The sequence below is a fragment of the Ambystoma mexicanum genome, chromosome 5p, assembly GCF_040938575.1.
Source record: "Ambystoma mexicanum isolate Mex_15411 chromosome 5p, UKY_AmexF1_1, whole genome shotgun sequence".
NCBI classification, from domain to species: Eukaryota; Metazoa; Chordata; class Amphibia; order Caudata; family Ambystomatidae; genus Ambystoma; species Ambystoma mexicanum.
In genome coordinates, this window is record NC_090930.1 from 288,272,574 (window position 1) to 288,289,266 (window position 16,693).

Consider the following 16,693-nt stretch of genomic DNA (forward strand, 5'->3'; position numbering starts at 1 on the left):
GCTTAAGGCCTGTGTCCAAGGAAAAACTGAAGGCGCCACCGAATTTTTTAATAGATTCGAGTAGGTATTTTCTGACTTCAGTGGACAGGATTTAGGTACAGAGTCTGGGAAAAGGTTGTTCGTGGACAAATTTGTACGTGGATTGTTACCTGACATCCAGTCACAGATTATGTCCTCTGAGAGCGCTTGGCAGGCAAAATCTCAATCTGAGGTTTTGCACATGGCTCAGTATTATGAGAACCGTGTTAATAATGAGAAGGAAAACATTGAAAAGAGGAAAGGAGATTTGAAAACCAAAGTATTATTACAGCAAATTGTTAGAAACCCCAGAAGAGGCACGACACAGACTGGAGGTCAGTATGTCCCAAAAGGAAATGCTCCTTTGGGTCCTGTGAATATTAATCAATGTCCTTATTGCCTCCAGGAAGGTCATTGGCGAGCACAGTGCCCTGTCCTTCGCCAGAGGTCAAACAGTGCGTTTGGGGGTATGGGTAGACGACCTAGGGGCCGCCCTGGAGCAGGGGGCCCTGATAGAGGTCAACTTTTACAAGATCCTCAGCAACCTTTTTCCCGGGAAAATCAGACCTCGAGTGTGGACTCGAGGAACATATTTGATCACCCTTCTGCTGCCTACCCTTCTGAAGAGCTTCCTTTCGACGATACTCTATTTCATTAGGATTGCCCGAAGCAGGGTTTGGAACATTTACCTATTCCCGTTAATCAGAAAGGCCCCTACGTTGAACTATTAGTAGGGAATAGGAAACACCAGTTTCTGATAGACAGTGGAGCGCAGAAGTGCTCCATTGATCATTCTCGGGTTCCAAACATTCCACTGTCAGGGCAAACAAATGTTTCCGTAGGGTTTTCTGGTATACCAACTGTCTGTCCGGTTTCTGCACCGGTATCTGTTTCTTTGGGTCCCTTTACGGACCATTGCCCTTTTCTTCTCACTTCAAACTGTGGAGAGAATTTGCTGGGGTTGAATTTGTTAAAGAAATTGAACGCAGTAATTCATTGTTCTTCTGATGGAGTACGGCTGACGGTTTCACCACAGCAACTTCCTAATTCTCAGTTCTTGATTCGACCTTTACCTCCTGAGTTTAGCATTGTCCCGGAATGTTTGTGGGCGGTAGACGACAATGATGTCGGGGTATTACAGATTGAGCCCGTTAAAATAGTTCTGAAACATGGAGTGAAACTGCCACGCATTCCGCAGTATAAAATATCAGTTGAGGGCGAACGTGCTTTGAAATGCATTGTCTCCGATTTTGTGCATCGTGGGGTGATCGAGGAGATTACAGGTAGTTTGTGTAATAGTCCGATCTTGCCTGTATATAAGAAAGGCGACAATGCAATTCCATACCGGTTCATAATTGATCTTCGTGCTATTAACAGAGTGATCGCCCCACAATTTCCAATTGTGCCCAATGTGACGACGATTATGACAATGATCCCTGCTACGGCTACGCACTTCAGCGTTGTGGATTCAAAAAACACTTTCTTAAGCATTCCTATACATGAGGAAAGTAGATATCTGTTTGCATTCACTTTGGGGGACGCTCATTTACATTTACCAGGGCACCTCAAGGGTATACTGAAAGTCCTAGCAATTATAGTAGAGCTTTGAAAGAGCAGCTCTACACCCTTGAATTGCCACCTACTTGTACGCTGCTTCAATATGTTGATGATTTGCTTTTGGCTGCAGACTCTGAGAGTGCTTGTAAAGAAGGCACTGTATTGTTGCTTGTTCATTTAGCCAAAAATGGTCATAAAGCTTTGCTTAAAAAATGTCAATATTGTTGTCAGGAGGTCGCCTATTTAGGCTACCTCCTGTCAAAGGAGGGGAGAAGATTGAGACCTGAAAAAATAAAACACATTTCTGCCATGTCTGTTCCAAATACACAGAAAGAAGTCAGAGCCTTAATAGGTATGGCTTCTTACTGTAGGTTGTGGATCCCGAACTTTTCGCTAGTGATAAATCCGATGTTGGCTTTGACGAAGAAGGGCATTTCTCTGCCACTGCCATGGGAATCGGAACATCAACGATCATTTGAGCTTCTCAAAACCGTGCTATATTCTGCACCGGTTCTGGGTACTCCAAATTATGACAAGGCCTTTGTGTTGTTTGTGCATGAATGTGATGGATGTGCTTTGGCTGTGTTAACACAGGAACACGGAGGGAAGAATAGGCCATGCGGCTACTACTCCTCTGCCCTTGATCCAGTCGCATGCGCTTTGCCAAGATGTTTGCGCGCTATCGCTGGTGCTGCCGCGTCTGTAAAACAGAGTGAGGGAATGGTCCTAGGCCACGATTTGATTTTGATGGTACCTCACTCTGTTGATATTCTATTGAACAAAACCCAAACGCAACACCTCACCTCTGCGCGGTTAACAAGATATGAACTAATTCTGTTTGCCCCTCACATCCAAATTAAGAGGTGTTGTGTTCTTAATCCGGCTGAACTCTTACCTTTCCCGCAAAACACTGTTTGCGGTGATGAAGAATTACATGACTGCCTGTATACCACTGAACAAGAAACGAAGGGCAGGATAGATCTCATAGATACTCCTTTGGATAATGCAGAAGGGGAGCTGTTTTGTGATGGCTCCTGCTTTAAACTTTCGGATGGTACATCTACAGCTGCTTATGCAGTTACTACATTGAGCAAAATTGTTGAAACTAATAGAATTTCGCATAACTCTGCGCAGGCCGCAGAGATTATAGCATTGACCCGAGCTTGTGAACTCTCCCAAGGGCGTATAGTAAATATATATACTGATAGTCAGTACGCATTTGGGGTGGCTCACAACTTTTTAAGGCTCTGGTCGGAAAGAGGGTTCCTGACCTCACATGGGACCAAGATCCAGTATGGCCCCTTGATAGTGCAATTACTATCGGCACTCTCACTCCCTAAACAGTTAGCGATCATGAAATGTGCAGCACATCGTAAGGTCAAAGATGATGTGGGCAAAGGGAACGCTTTTGCGGACTTGATAGCCAGACAAACGGCCACAGACCTTAGCATGGACATGTATGCCTTGAGGGAAATGAGAGATGCTTACATAATGGATGAAGGTATTGGGTCTGTGCGAGATATTCAAACTGATGCCACAATAGAAGAATCTAAAAGGTGGGCTGAAGGAATGGGGAAATTGGATGATGAAGGGTGTTGGGTGGATACATCCGAAGGAAAATGGTTGCTCCCTGATTCATATGTATTGGCAATGGTTATGATGGCACACGGTCCTACGCATGTGTATGTCCAGCAGATCACGCAAATGTTAGAACAAGTTTGGGTAAATGACAAGATTCTGGAGACTGCGAAGAGGCATGTCCAGAACTGTATGATCTGCTTACAGCACAATGTGGGTAAGGGGGCAGTGACTCCAAGGGGAAGCTTTGGGCCCCCTTCTGTTCCCTTCGAGGTCATTCACTTTGATTTTATTGAGATGGAACGATGTAATAATCTGAAATATGTTCTTGTAATTATTTGTGCCTTCAGTAAATGGGTCGAGGCTTTCCCCGTTAAAGATGCTACCGCCATGACCACTGCAGAGATTATGGTAAAAGAATTCTTTCCTCGATTTGGGCTCCCGAGGGTAATTTGGTCGGATAATGGTCCCCACTTTATTGCAGCAGTAATTTTGCAGATATGCACAGCCTTATGTATTGAAAAACAATTTCACTCAGCTAGACATCCTCAAAGCGCTGGGTTGGTGGAAAGACACAATGGTATTTTAAAGAATAAGCTTGCAAAAACATGTGCTGATACCAAACTAAAATGGCCAGATGCCTTACCTATTGTGTTATTAGCTATGCGTACCACACCTCAGACCAAGACTGGGCTTTCTCCATTTGAGGTAGTGATGGGGAGACCTGCTAACATTTGGGGTCTCCCAAAACCTAAAGCCCTGAGAGAGGTGGAAAATGTATTGCTTGTAGACTACTGTAACCAGTTAACTAAAACACCTGTATTTCATTTATCACCAGGTGCACTCAGCTTTACCTGTACGGTTCACGGGCCCAGGACACGATATACAGCCTGGAAGTTGGGTCCTAGTGAAGGCCTACGAGATTTCTTCCTGTCTCACGCCTCGCTGGCGGGGACCCTACCAGGTGTTACTGGTCACCAGGACAGCAGTGCGGGTGGCTGGAAAGAAGAACTGGATCCACGTGACGCATGTCAAAAAACTTCCTTACCCGACGCCACACGTTACAGAAGAAGCAGAACCCCTCGCTGATGCTACAGTCTCTTATCTTGGAGTAGCAAACAGCGCTGTGAGTGCGTCGGAGAATTTCTCTGAGCCCGAGGAGCTTGGGGAACAGTCCATTTCGTCTTTGCACTCTCTTGAAAAATCACTTCCGGAAAACACTGTTTCGAGCGCTGCGACTTCCGTCGCCTCCAACACGTCGCTTCCCTCAGGAAGTGACAACACTTTACTTCCGGACCAGACAATTTTGGGTACCATCAGGTACAACCTTCGACGAAGGAAATAGAACTGCGGCACAGGTTTTTCCGTGCATCTGGAAAAAGGAAGTGATTGGAAGTTCTCCTTTTTATGAGAAAGTTTTGTTGAACAAAAGGAATTCTGCTGGCTAGTGTTGGGAAGGACTAAGAAATCGCGCGACCGTAGCGTCGCCAGCAACGAACATTGGGGATGTCGATTGAGGAACTACAATGCCTGCCACCTCCGCTGCTGCCCCCCGCACTGGACTTGTGAATAAGGGGGTGACCAAATTGGACAATGAACAATGTGCCTGGGCCCCGAAAACGTACTGCTGTGTTTTGATAATGATAATTGTTATTTTTGCAACTGCTGCTGTAGGACTTTGGTATTTTGAAGAAATCTATCCTCTGAAACCTTTACTACCGACCGAGGTTGTACCAACTGTTTTGACTCCCTCTGTACACCTTCACACTCTGTCCCCTAGAGACTCCCAACATAGACAAAAGTATCATAATAACACTCTGATGATAGTAATGAATGCAACTCATGCCGTTTTTAATAAGAGTAATTGTTGGATTTGTACTCATTTACCGCAACATGGGAACAAGGGACTGGGATGGTATATACATCCTTTACCTTTAACGACTGCTTGCTATGCCTCTCTTAGAGCACTATTCTTTGGCCGATGGAATGATAGCATCTCAGGGAACTTTGATGGAACTAATCTGAATGATTTCGAGAAACGTGAATTGACTCCCCTGGGATGCTCGCTTTTCGCAAATAGAAGTAAACCTAACGTCGCTTCTATTAGGCTGTCTGATAAACTATCTCTTCCTCTTCAAACTCTAATTTCCTTTAAAATGGCTCCGATAGGCAATAAGGACGCCGTACCTCCTTCTTATTCTATAAATCATAGCCCTGACTCGGTTCCCTTCTGTGTACAAAGAAATGGCACTAGGCCAATGGGAGATTTTGACGGTTGTAAAAACATTGTAAATTTGACTGGAGAAAACAGGCCTCTGTATGTAGGGGGGCCTGTTTATTTTGTTTGTGGTAGTTTAGCATTTCCCGGGTTGCCCAAGGATTGCCAGGGAACCTGTTATTTAGGAATATTACTACCCAGGGTATTTGTTGCTAGTACATTGGAGGTTTCTAAGGCTCGCCCGCGGCGAGACAAGAATGGAGATACCCCTGGGCAAGTAGTGGGAGATATAGCGAAATCAGTTGTGCCCTTTTGGGGACAAATAACAAACTCAGAGAACATTAGGGGATTAGCAAGGGTACTGGAGAGAACGATCAAACGGACCACGGACATACTCTACAATATGACCTTAGAGCAAAAAGCAATAAGATTGGTAGCACTTCAAAATCGGATGGCATTAGATGTCATTTTGGCAGAACGAGGTGGAGTATGCAAATTAGTGGGGTCCGCTTTCTGTGTTTTCGTACCAGATTCCTCGCCAACGATTTTTAAAGCAGTACAGAACTTGCATACTCTTAGTTCTGAAGTACATATCCCTGTAGGAGATTGGAATCTTAGCACTTGGTTCGGGGATTCTTTACGATCTTGTGGTTGGAAGGTGCTTTCTGTTATTCTGGTTATTTTGGGGATCCTGCTATTCCTTTGTTGCTGTTTTCAATGTCTTCCGAGTATATGTGGAATGCTAGGGGGATGTTGTGCCCAAGCAGTGAGCACAATAGGGCATATAATATATGCCCCAGATACAGCATCTAAAGAATGTGTGTTACAAGAGGTTTTGATGAACGACCTAATGGCTATAGACATCACAGACAATGATTCGGGATCTATGGATGACAACACATGGAGTTATTTTCAAAAGTATTAGAAATGATGTTAGCACTTGGCATAGGCCAAAAGGAGGGTCTGTTGGAATCGAAATAATATTATGCCTCCTATTGCATTATTTGAATGTGTGTTGGCCTACGCCAAGTTGTCTAAAATATCGTGTTAATAGATTCCACGGCAAGGTCTTGACCTTAACGAAAACTGTGTAAGTCGCCATCTTGGATTTAGCCACCATTTTAGGTTCTCTTGTAATGTGGAAGTCACCCTGAACATCAAAATTGAGGCCGAATGACATTCCGAGTGAGATTCAGGCCGTTGTGACCTCCGCACACACGAATAAATAATATGCCTGCAGGCCACTTGTTGGGGTCGCAAACTGAGACCTTGTCCTATCCCTGACCTATGTGTAAATGAACAACTGTATCAGCGGAACTAATCAAAATGCATACATTATGGGATTGACCTGGCAAGGAACCCTAGGCATGGTCCTAAGAATGGTTAACCCGCGAGGGGGTTGGCCAGAGCTGGATAAAGAGTATAAAAGCACGAATATCCCAATGTACGGTCTCTCTCACTAACGCAGTGAACTCTCGTTGAAGTTTGCTATGTTACTCTGAGAGCCGAATAGCTATCCGTTTGTCAATTGACTTTTTGGTAACTGTTGTAGCTTTTAAATAAAGCACTTTGTATGTTCTTTGTAACCTGTGTTGCTGTGTTTCCTTTGGGCTTCCTGGCCTCATATCAATTTCTTTGTTTTCACAGTTGGCGCCCGAATAGGGACCCTCAAGATTGATGCCGGATCATTGAAGGTTGACGCAGACTATCGAACCGGGATCGGACGGTGTGATTCTGCGGGCCCGACCGATCGAGACGCGATACCTCGGCAGCGCTGCACAATCCGATCCTTGGACGATAGTCGTGTGGTCTGACACGGCATCTTGACGAGGGTCCATTTTTTGAGGCGGGCAGATTTGCCGAAACCACCAAACACAAGGTAAAATTCGTTAGGTAAGTTCTTTGATAAACCGTACGGTCCTCCTTAGGTTTGGTCAGGTACCTGGCTCTTAATTTAACCCTGACAATTTGAATTTGGCGTATTGTATCTGCAGACACAATTATTGACCAGGTAACACCAATTTTTTGTGAAATGCCTGGGAAATTGTCTAGCTGCTTTAGGGCTCTGTTCCGCAGCGATCGACAATTCTTGGAATTTAGCCACCCGGCACCACAGGTGGGGTCACCGGCATGTACTATGTACTGTAAGTATGGCATTTGAAGTATAGTATTTAATGATATTTGGCACAGACAGACCAGACATGCCTCCGAATTTCAGTGGCCAATCAACGGTAGTTTTGAGATCCCCCGTATTGAATACTTAGAATCAATCTTGCTAAAAAAGAAGGCTAGACCTGCAGCCTTTGATGTTTTATAGAATTGGAAAAAAGAAGCGTTACAGCAGCTTAAAAGTAGGGATAAACATGCACGTCGTCATAAAACAAACGCCGAAAAAGCATTGTTATATGATAAAGAAAAACGTTCAGAATCAGTTAAAAATATGGATAGAGCTTTTTCACTTGCAATCCAGAAAATTTACCCCTCTAAAGATTTCCATGTTTCCGAGGAATTTATTGAGAAATTGTTAAACGAACGCAGGCCTGATGCCTCAGCGCCACCTCCGTATCCTCCTATTTTGGGCGCTCTGCCCATTCCTGCGGTTGCTCCTGCTGTTATTCCTGTTCCCCCTGTACAACCTATTGTTCCTAGTCCTCTAGTTGTTTTTCCTCCACCTATCGCACCGCCCCTTCCTTCTACACCGATAGTTGCACCTTTATTAAATTTACCTACACCTCCGCTCCCGAGTGGCCCCGTATTGACTGAAGTTGATCCAGGTGCAGGATCGAAGATCGTCACTCGTAATACTGTTTCTGCAGATAAGAAACAGGAATTGTTTGCATGGGCTAAGCATTGCATGGAGAAAGGTGATCAAGTTACTGTTTTTTCCACATTATCTAATTTGAATAGTTTTCCCGAGAAAAATGTTTTTATCGAAGGTTTGGGGACTCATTTATGTGTGATGTGGGGTAGATTACAAAATTTGGATCTTCCACAAGGAGTGAGAGATCTGAATGCTTTGGCACTTTCGAGGGACACAGAGCAGAAAGTATAAGGGCATGTTGAAAAGTAGTTTGAGTTTAGGAAAGACTTTGAAAAGTCACGAGATGAGGACGACGAAGACGATAGAATATATGTACAGAAACGGTTCCTTCCGTGCCGTAGATCGGCACCTGAGGAAATACGAATTTGTACTAAAGATGCGGTTCGATGGATCTCGGATTTATCGATTCCGCCAGATGAAGTATATGACACGTATAGTCAGTATACAGTAGAAATGCAAAGAAAGGTAATTCAGGTGATGATACAGTACCTGCAAGAAGAATGTGTAAGAAAGAAGGTTAGTTGCCCCATAGAATTATTGGGGATTTGTAAAAGGGCTTTTTCGCCCGATACTTCTAAAGCTGCCTTAGCGCTCGACCTGGCCCTGTTGCTTAGTAAGCGGCCGGAGGTACCTATATCTCAGTTGCCTATGAGAGAGGTTCCTCCGACCTTTGTCCCAAAAGTTGAGATCCCCGCCAACGCTGGGACTGGTGCCCCCGCTGTGGATATCCCTGCACATTATGTATCGCAATTCTTTCACGTCCCGTTTTCACGACAGGAAGTGAACACAATTAGACAATCAGTTCCCTATATCAGAAAAAACCCGACGGGGTTTTACAAAGAAATAGAGTCCGTCTTGCAGTCCTCTATGTTCACCTTGAGTGATATTGACTTGTTATTCCCTGTGCTCCTACCCGTAGATGTATGGAAACAGGTTCGGACAGTAGATGATGTGCCAGGGTTGGGAGATACGTGGGCTAATATGATTAGAATTGATGGGGAAAGACCAGCTGGTGAGAAACCACCACAGGTAATACTTACTTTGCCTGATAGAATTGTCGCAAAACTAAAAACTATAATTCCAGAGAAAAGAATTATTTGGGACAAGCTTACGGCCTGTGTCCAAGGAAAAACTGAAGGCGCCACCAAATTTTTTAATAGATTCGAGCAGGTATTTTATGACTTTAGTGGACAGGATTTAGGTATAGAGTCTGGGAAAAGGTTGTTCGTGGACAAATTTGTACGTGGATTGTTACCTGACATCCAGTCACAGATTATGTCCTCTGAGAGCGCTTGGCAGGCAAAATCTCAATCTGAGGTTTTGCACATGGCTCAGTATTATGAGAACCGTGTTAATAATGAGAAGGAAAAAAGTGAAAAGAGGAAAGGAGATTTGAAAACCAAAGTATTATTACAGCAAATTGTTAGAAACCCCAGAGGGGGCACGACACAGACTAGAGGTCACTATGTCCCAAAAGGAAATGCTCCTTTGGGTCCTGTGAATATTAATCAATGTGCTTATTGCCGCCAGGAAGGTCATTGGCGAGCACAGTGCCCTGTCCTTCGCCAGAGGTCAAACAGTGCGTTTGGGGGTATGGGTAGACGATCTAGGGGCCGCCCTGGAGCAGGGGGCCCTGATAGAGGTCAACTTTTACAAGATCCTCAGCAACCTTTTTCACGGGAAAATCAGACCTCGAGTGTGGACTCAAGGAACATATTTGATCACCCTTCTGCTGCCTACCTTTCTGAAGAGCTTCCTTTCGACGATACTCTATTTCATTAGGATTGCCCGAAGCAGAGTTTGGAACCTTCACCTATTCCCGTTAATCAGAAAGGCCCCTACGTTGAACTATTAGTAGGGAATAGGAAACACCAGTTTCTGATAGACAGTGGAGCGCAGAAGTGCTCCATTGATCATTCTCGGGTTCCAAACATTCCACTGTCAGGGCAAACAAATGTTTCCGTAGGGTTTTCTGGTATACCAACTGTCTGTCCGGTTTCTGCACCGGTATCTGTTTCTTTGGGTCCCTTTACGGACCATTGCCCTTTTCTTCTCACTTCAAACTGTGGAGAGAATTTGCTGGGGTTGAATTTGTTAAAGAAATTGAACGCAGTAATTCATTGTTCTTCTGATGGAGTACGGCTGATGGTTTCACCACAACAACTTCCTAATTCTCAGTTCTTGATTCGACCTTTACCTCCTGAGTTTAGCATTGTCCCGGAATGTTTGTGGGCGGTAAACGACAATGATGTCGGGGTATTACAGATTGAGCCCATTAAAATAGTTCTGAAACATGGAGTGAAACTGCCACGCATTCTGCAGTATAAAATATCAGTTGAGGGCGAACGTGCTTTGAAATGCATTGTCTCCGATTTTGTGCATCGTGGGGTGATCGAGGAGATTACAGGTAGTTTGTGTAATAGTCCGATCTTGCCTGTATATAAGAAAGGCGACAATGCAATTCCATACCGGTTCATAATTGATCTTCGTGCTATTAAAAGAGTAGTCGCCCCACAATTTCCAATTGTGCCCGATGTGACGACGATATTGACAATGATCCCTGCTACGGCTACGCACTTCAGCGTTGTGGATTTAAAAAACACTTTCTTTAGCATTCCTATACATGAGGAAATTAGATATCTGTTTGCGTTCACTTTGGGGGGACGCTCATTTACATTTACCAGGGCACCTCAAGGGTATACTGAAAGTCCTAGCATTTATAGTTGAGCTTTGAAAGAGCAGCTTGACACCCTTGAATTGCCACCTACTTGTACGCTGCTTCAATATGTTGATGATTTGCTTTTGGCTGCAGACTCTGAGAGTGCTTGTAAAGAAGGCATTGTACTGTTGCTTGTTCATTTAGCCAAAAATGGTCATAAAGCTTCGCTTAAAAAATTTCAATATTGTTGTCAGGAGGTCGCCTATTTAGGCTACCTCCTGTCAAAGGAGGGGAGAAGATTGAGACCTGAAAGAATAAAACACATTTCTGCCATGTCTGTTCCAAATATACAGAAGGAAGTCAGAGCCTTAATAGGTATGGCTTCTTACTGTAGGTTGTGGATCCCGAACTTTTCGCTAGTGATAAAACCGATGTTGGCCTTGACGAAGAAGGGCATTTCTCTGCCACTGCCATGGGAATCGGAACATCAACGATCATTTGAGCTTCTCAAAACCGCGCTATATTCTGCACCGGTTCTGGGTACTCCAAATTATGACAAGGCCTTTGTGTTGTTTGTGCATGAATGTGATGGATGTGCTTTGGCTGTGTTAACACAGGAACACGGAGGGAAGAATAGGCCGTGCGGCTACTACTCCTCCGCCCTTGATCCTGTCGCATGCGCTTTGCCAAGATGTTTGCGCGCTGTCGCTGCTGCTGCCGCGTCTGTAAAACAGAGTGAGGGAATGGTCCTAGGCCACGATTTGATTTTGATGGTACCTCACTCTGTTGATATTCTATTGAACAAAACCCAAACGCAACACCTAACCCCTGCGCGGTTAACAAAATATGAATTAATTCTGTTTGCCCCTCACATCCAAATTAAGAGGTGTTGTGTTCTTAATCCGGCTGAACTCTTACCTTTCCCGCAAAACACTGTTTGCGGTGATGAAGAATTACATGACTGCCTGTATACCACTGAACAAGAAACGAAGGGCAGGATAGATCTCATAGATACTCCTTTGGATAATGCAGAAGGGGAGCTGTTTTGTGATGGCTCCTGCTTCAAACTTTCGGATGGTACATCTACAGCTGCTTATGCAGTTACTACATTGAGCAAATTTGTTGAAACTAAGAGAATTTTGCATAACTCCGCGCAGGCCGCAGAGATTATAGCATTGACCCGAGCTTGTGAACTCTCCCAAGGGCGTATAGTAAATATATATACTGATAGTCAGTACGCATTTGGGGTGGGTCACAACTTTGGAAGGCTCTGGTCGGAAAGAGGGTTCCTGACCTCACATGGGACCAAGATCCAGTATGGCCCCTTGATAGTGCAATTACTCTCGGCACTCTCACTCCCTAAACAGTTAGCGATCATGAAATGTGCAGCACATCGTAAGGTCATAGATGATGTGGGCAAAGGGAACGCTTTTGCGGACTTGATAGCCAGACAAACGGCCACAGACCTTAGCACGGACATGTATGCCTTGAGGGAAATGAGAGATGCTTACATAATAGATGAAGGTACTGGATCTGTGCGAGATATTCAAACTGATGCCACAATAGTAGAATCTAAAAGGTGGGCTGAAGGAATGGGGAAATTGGATGATGAAGGGTGTTGGGTGGATACATCAGAAGGAAAATGGTTGCTCCCTGATTCATATGTATTGGCAATGGTTATGATGGCACACGGTCCTACGCATGTGTGTGCCCAGCAGATCACGAAAATGTTAGAACAAGTTTGGGTAAATGACAAGATTCTGGAGACTGCGAAGAGGCATGTCCAGAACTGTATGATCTGCTTACAGCACAATGTGGGTAAGGGGGCAGTGACTCCAAGGGGAAGCTTTGGGCCCCCTTCTGTTCCCTTCGAGGTCATTCACTTTGATTTTATTGAGATGGAACGATGTAATAATCTGAAATATGTTCTTGTAATTATTTGTGCCTTCAGTAAATGGGTCGAGGCTTTCCCCGTTAAAGATGCTACCGCCATGACCACTGCAAAGATTATGGTAAAAGAATTCTTTCCTCGATTTGGGCTCCCGAGGGTAATTTGGTCGGATAATGGTCCCCACTTTATTGCAGCAGTAATTTTGCAGATATGCACAGCCTTATGTATTGAAAAACGATTTCACTCAGCTAGACATCCTCAAAGCGCTGGGTTGGTGGAAAGACACAATGGTATTTTAAAGAATAAGCTTGCAAAAACATGTGCTGATACCAAACTAAAATGGCCAGATGCCTTACATATTGTGTTTTTAGCTATGCGTACCACACCTCAGACTAAGACTGGGCTTTCCCCATTTGAGGTAGTGATGGGGAGACCTGCTAACATTTGGGGTCTCCCAAAACCTAAAGCCCTGAGAGAGGTGGAAAATGTATTGCTTGTAGACTACGGTAACCAGTTAACTAAAAAACCTGTATTTCATTTATCACCAGGTGCACTCAGCTTTACCTGTACGGTTCACAGGCCCAGGACACAATATACAGCCTGGAAGTTGGGTCCTAGTGAAGGCCTACGAGAAGTCTTCCTGTCTCATGCCTCGCTGGCGGGGACCCTGCCGGGTGTTACTGGCCACCAGGACAGCAGTGCGGGTGGCTGGAAAGAAGAACTGGATCCACGCGACGCATGTCAAGAAACTTCCTCACCCGACGCCACACGTTACAGAAGAAGCAGAACCCCTCGCTGATGCTACAGTCTCTGATCTTGGAGTAGCAAACAGCGCTGTGAGTGCGTCGGAGAATTTCTCTGAGCCCGAGGAGCTTGGGGAACAGTCCGTTTCGTCTCCGCACTCTCTTGAAAAATCACTTCCGGAAAACACTGGTTCGAGCACTGCGACTTCCGTCGCTTCCGACGCGTCGCTTCCCTCAGGAAGTGACAACACTTTACTTCCGGACCAGACAATTTTGGGTACCATCAGGTACAACCTTCGACGAAGGAAATAGAACTACGGCACAGGTTTTTCGTGCATCTGGAAAAAGGAAGTGATTGGAAGTTCTCCTTTTTATGAGAAAGTTCTGTAGAACAAAAGGGATTCTGCTGGCTAGGGTTGGGAAGGACTAAGAAATCGTGCAACCGTAGCGTCGCCAGCAACGAACATTGGGGACGTCGAATGAGGAACTACAATGCCTGCCACCTCCGCTGCTGCCCCCCGCACTGGACTTGTGAATAAGGGGGTGACCAAATTGGACAATGAACAATGTGCCTGGGCCCCGAAAACGTACTGCTGTGTTTTGATAATGATAATTGTTATTTTTGCAACTGCTGCTGTCGGACTTTGGTATTTTGAAGAAATCTATCCTCTGAAACCTTTACTACCGACCGAGATTGTACCAACTGTTTTGACTCCCTCTGTACACCTTCACACTCTGTCCCCTAGAGACTCAACATAGACAACATAGACAAAAGTATCATAATAACACTCTGATGATAGTAATGAATGCAACTCATGCCATTTTTAATAAGAGTAATTGTTGGATTTGTACTAATTTACCGCAACATGGGAACAAGGGACTGGAATGGTATATACATCCTTTACCTTTAACGACTGCTTGCTATGCCTCTCTTAGAGCACTATTCTTTGGCCGATGGAATGATAGCAACTCAGGGAACTTTGATGGAACTAATCTGAATGATTTCGAGAAACGTGAATTGACTCCCCTGAGATGCTCGCTTTTCGCAAATAGAAGTAAACCTAACGTCGCTTCTTTTAGGCCGTCTGATGAACTATCTCTTCCTTTTCAAACTCTAATTTCCTTTAAAATGGCTCCGATAGGCAATAAGGACGCCGTACCTCCTTCTTATTCTATAAATCATAGCCCTGACTCGGTTCCCTTCTGTGTACAAAGAAATGGCACTAGGCCAATGGGAGATTTTGAAGGTTGTAAAAACATTGTAAATTTGACTGGAGAAAACAGGCCTCTGTATGGAGGGGGGCCTGTTTATTTTGTTTGTGGTAGTTTAGCATTTCCCTGGTTGCCCAAGGATTGGCAGGGAACCTGTTATTTAGGAATATTACTACCCAGGGTATTTGTAGCTAGTACATTGGAGGTTTCTAAGGCTCGCCCGCGGCGAGACAAGAACGGAGATACCCCTGGGCAAGTAGTGGGAGATATAGCGAAATCAGTTGTGCCCTTTTGCGGACAAATAACAAACTCAGAGAACATTAGGGGATTAGCAAGAGTACTGGAGAGAACGATCAACCGGACCACGGACATACTCTACAATATGACCTTAGAGCAAAAAGCAATAAGATTGGTAGCACTTCAAAATCGGATGGCATTAGATGTCATTTTGGCAGAACGAGGTGGAGTATGCAAATTAGTGGGGTCCGCTTGCTGTGTTTTCGTACCAGATTCCTCGCCAACGATTTTTAAAGCAATACAGAACTTGCATACTCTTAGTTCTGAAGTACATATCCCTGTAGGAGATTGGAATCTTAGCACTTGGTTCTGGGATTCTTTACGATCTTGGGGTTGGAAGGTGCTTTCTGTTATTCTGGTTATTTTGGGGATCCTGCTATTCCTTTGTTGCTGTTTTCAATGTCTTCCGAGTATGTGTGGAATGCTAGGGGGATGTTGTGCCCAAGCAGTGAGCACAATAGGGCATAAAATATATGCCCCAGAAACAGCATCTAAAGAATTCGTGTTACAAGAGGTTTTGATGAACGACCTAATGGCTATAGACATTACAGACAATGATTCGGGATCTATGGATGACAACACATGGAGTTATTTTCAAAAGTATTAGAAATGATGTTAGCACTTGGCATAGGCCAAAAGGAGGGTCTGATGGAATCGAAATAATATTATGCCTCCTATTGCATTATTTGAATGTGTGTTGGCCTACGCCAAGTTGTCTAAAATATCGTGTAAATAGATTCCGCGGCAAGGTCTTGACCTTAACGAAAACTTTGTAAGTCGCCATCTTGGATTTAGCCACCATTTTAGGTTCTCTTGTAATGTGGAAGTCACCCTGAACATCAAAATGGATGCCGAATGACATTCCGAGTGAGATTCAGGCCGTTGTGACCTCCGCACACATGAATAAATAATATGCCTGCAGGCCACTTGTTTGGGTCGCGAACTGAGACCTTGTCCTATCACTGACCTATGTGTAAATGAACAATTGTATCAGCGGAACTAATCAAAATGCATACATTATGGGATTGACCTGGCAAGGAACGCTAGGCTTGGTCTTAAGAATGGTTAACCCGCAAGGGGGTTGGCCAGAGCTGGATAAAGAGTATAAAAGCACGAATATCCCAATGTACGGTCTCTCTCACTAACGCAGTGAACTCTCGTTGAAGTTCGTTATGTTACTCTGAGAGCCGAATAGCTATCCGTTTGTCAATTGACTTTTTGGTAACTGTTGTAGCTTTTCAATAAAGCACTTTGTATGTTCTTTGTAACCTGTGTTGGTGTGTTTCCTTTGGGCTTCCTGGCCTCATATCAATTTCTTTGTTTTCACACCCTGACAAGTATAGATATTTAGGGGTTATCGTTTCTGGAGACAGAACATCTCTATTTTTGAACAACCATGACGCCCTACTCACTACAATTGCCACAAAACTCCGCTTCTGGGCTACACTTCCCATTTCACTCATAGGTCGGGTAGCCATATTAAAAATAGTCATCCTGCCTAAGCTATTGTACATATTCACTAACGTCCCAATTTGGCCTGGCAGGAGGTTCTTTGACACTTGGAGGTTCTTTGACACTTGGTCCTTGGCGGTGGAATTTATCTGGTGCGGGGGGGCGGCCAGGATGAAGTGGGAGAAAATGGTGGAGCCATATAATAAAGGTGGCATAGCAGCTCCCGACTTTGAATTATATTATCTAG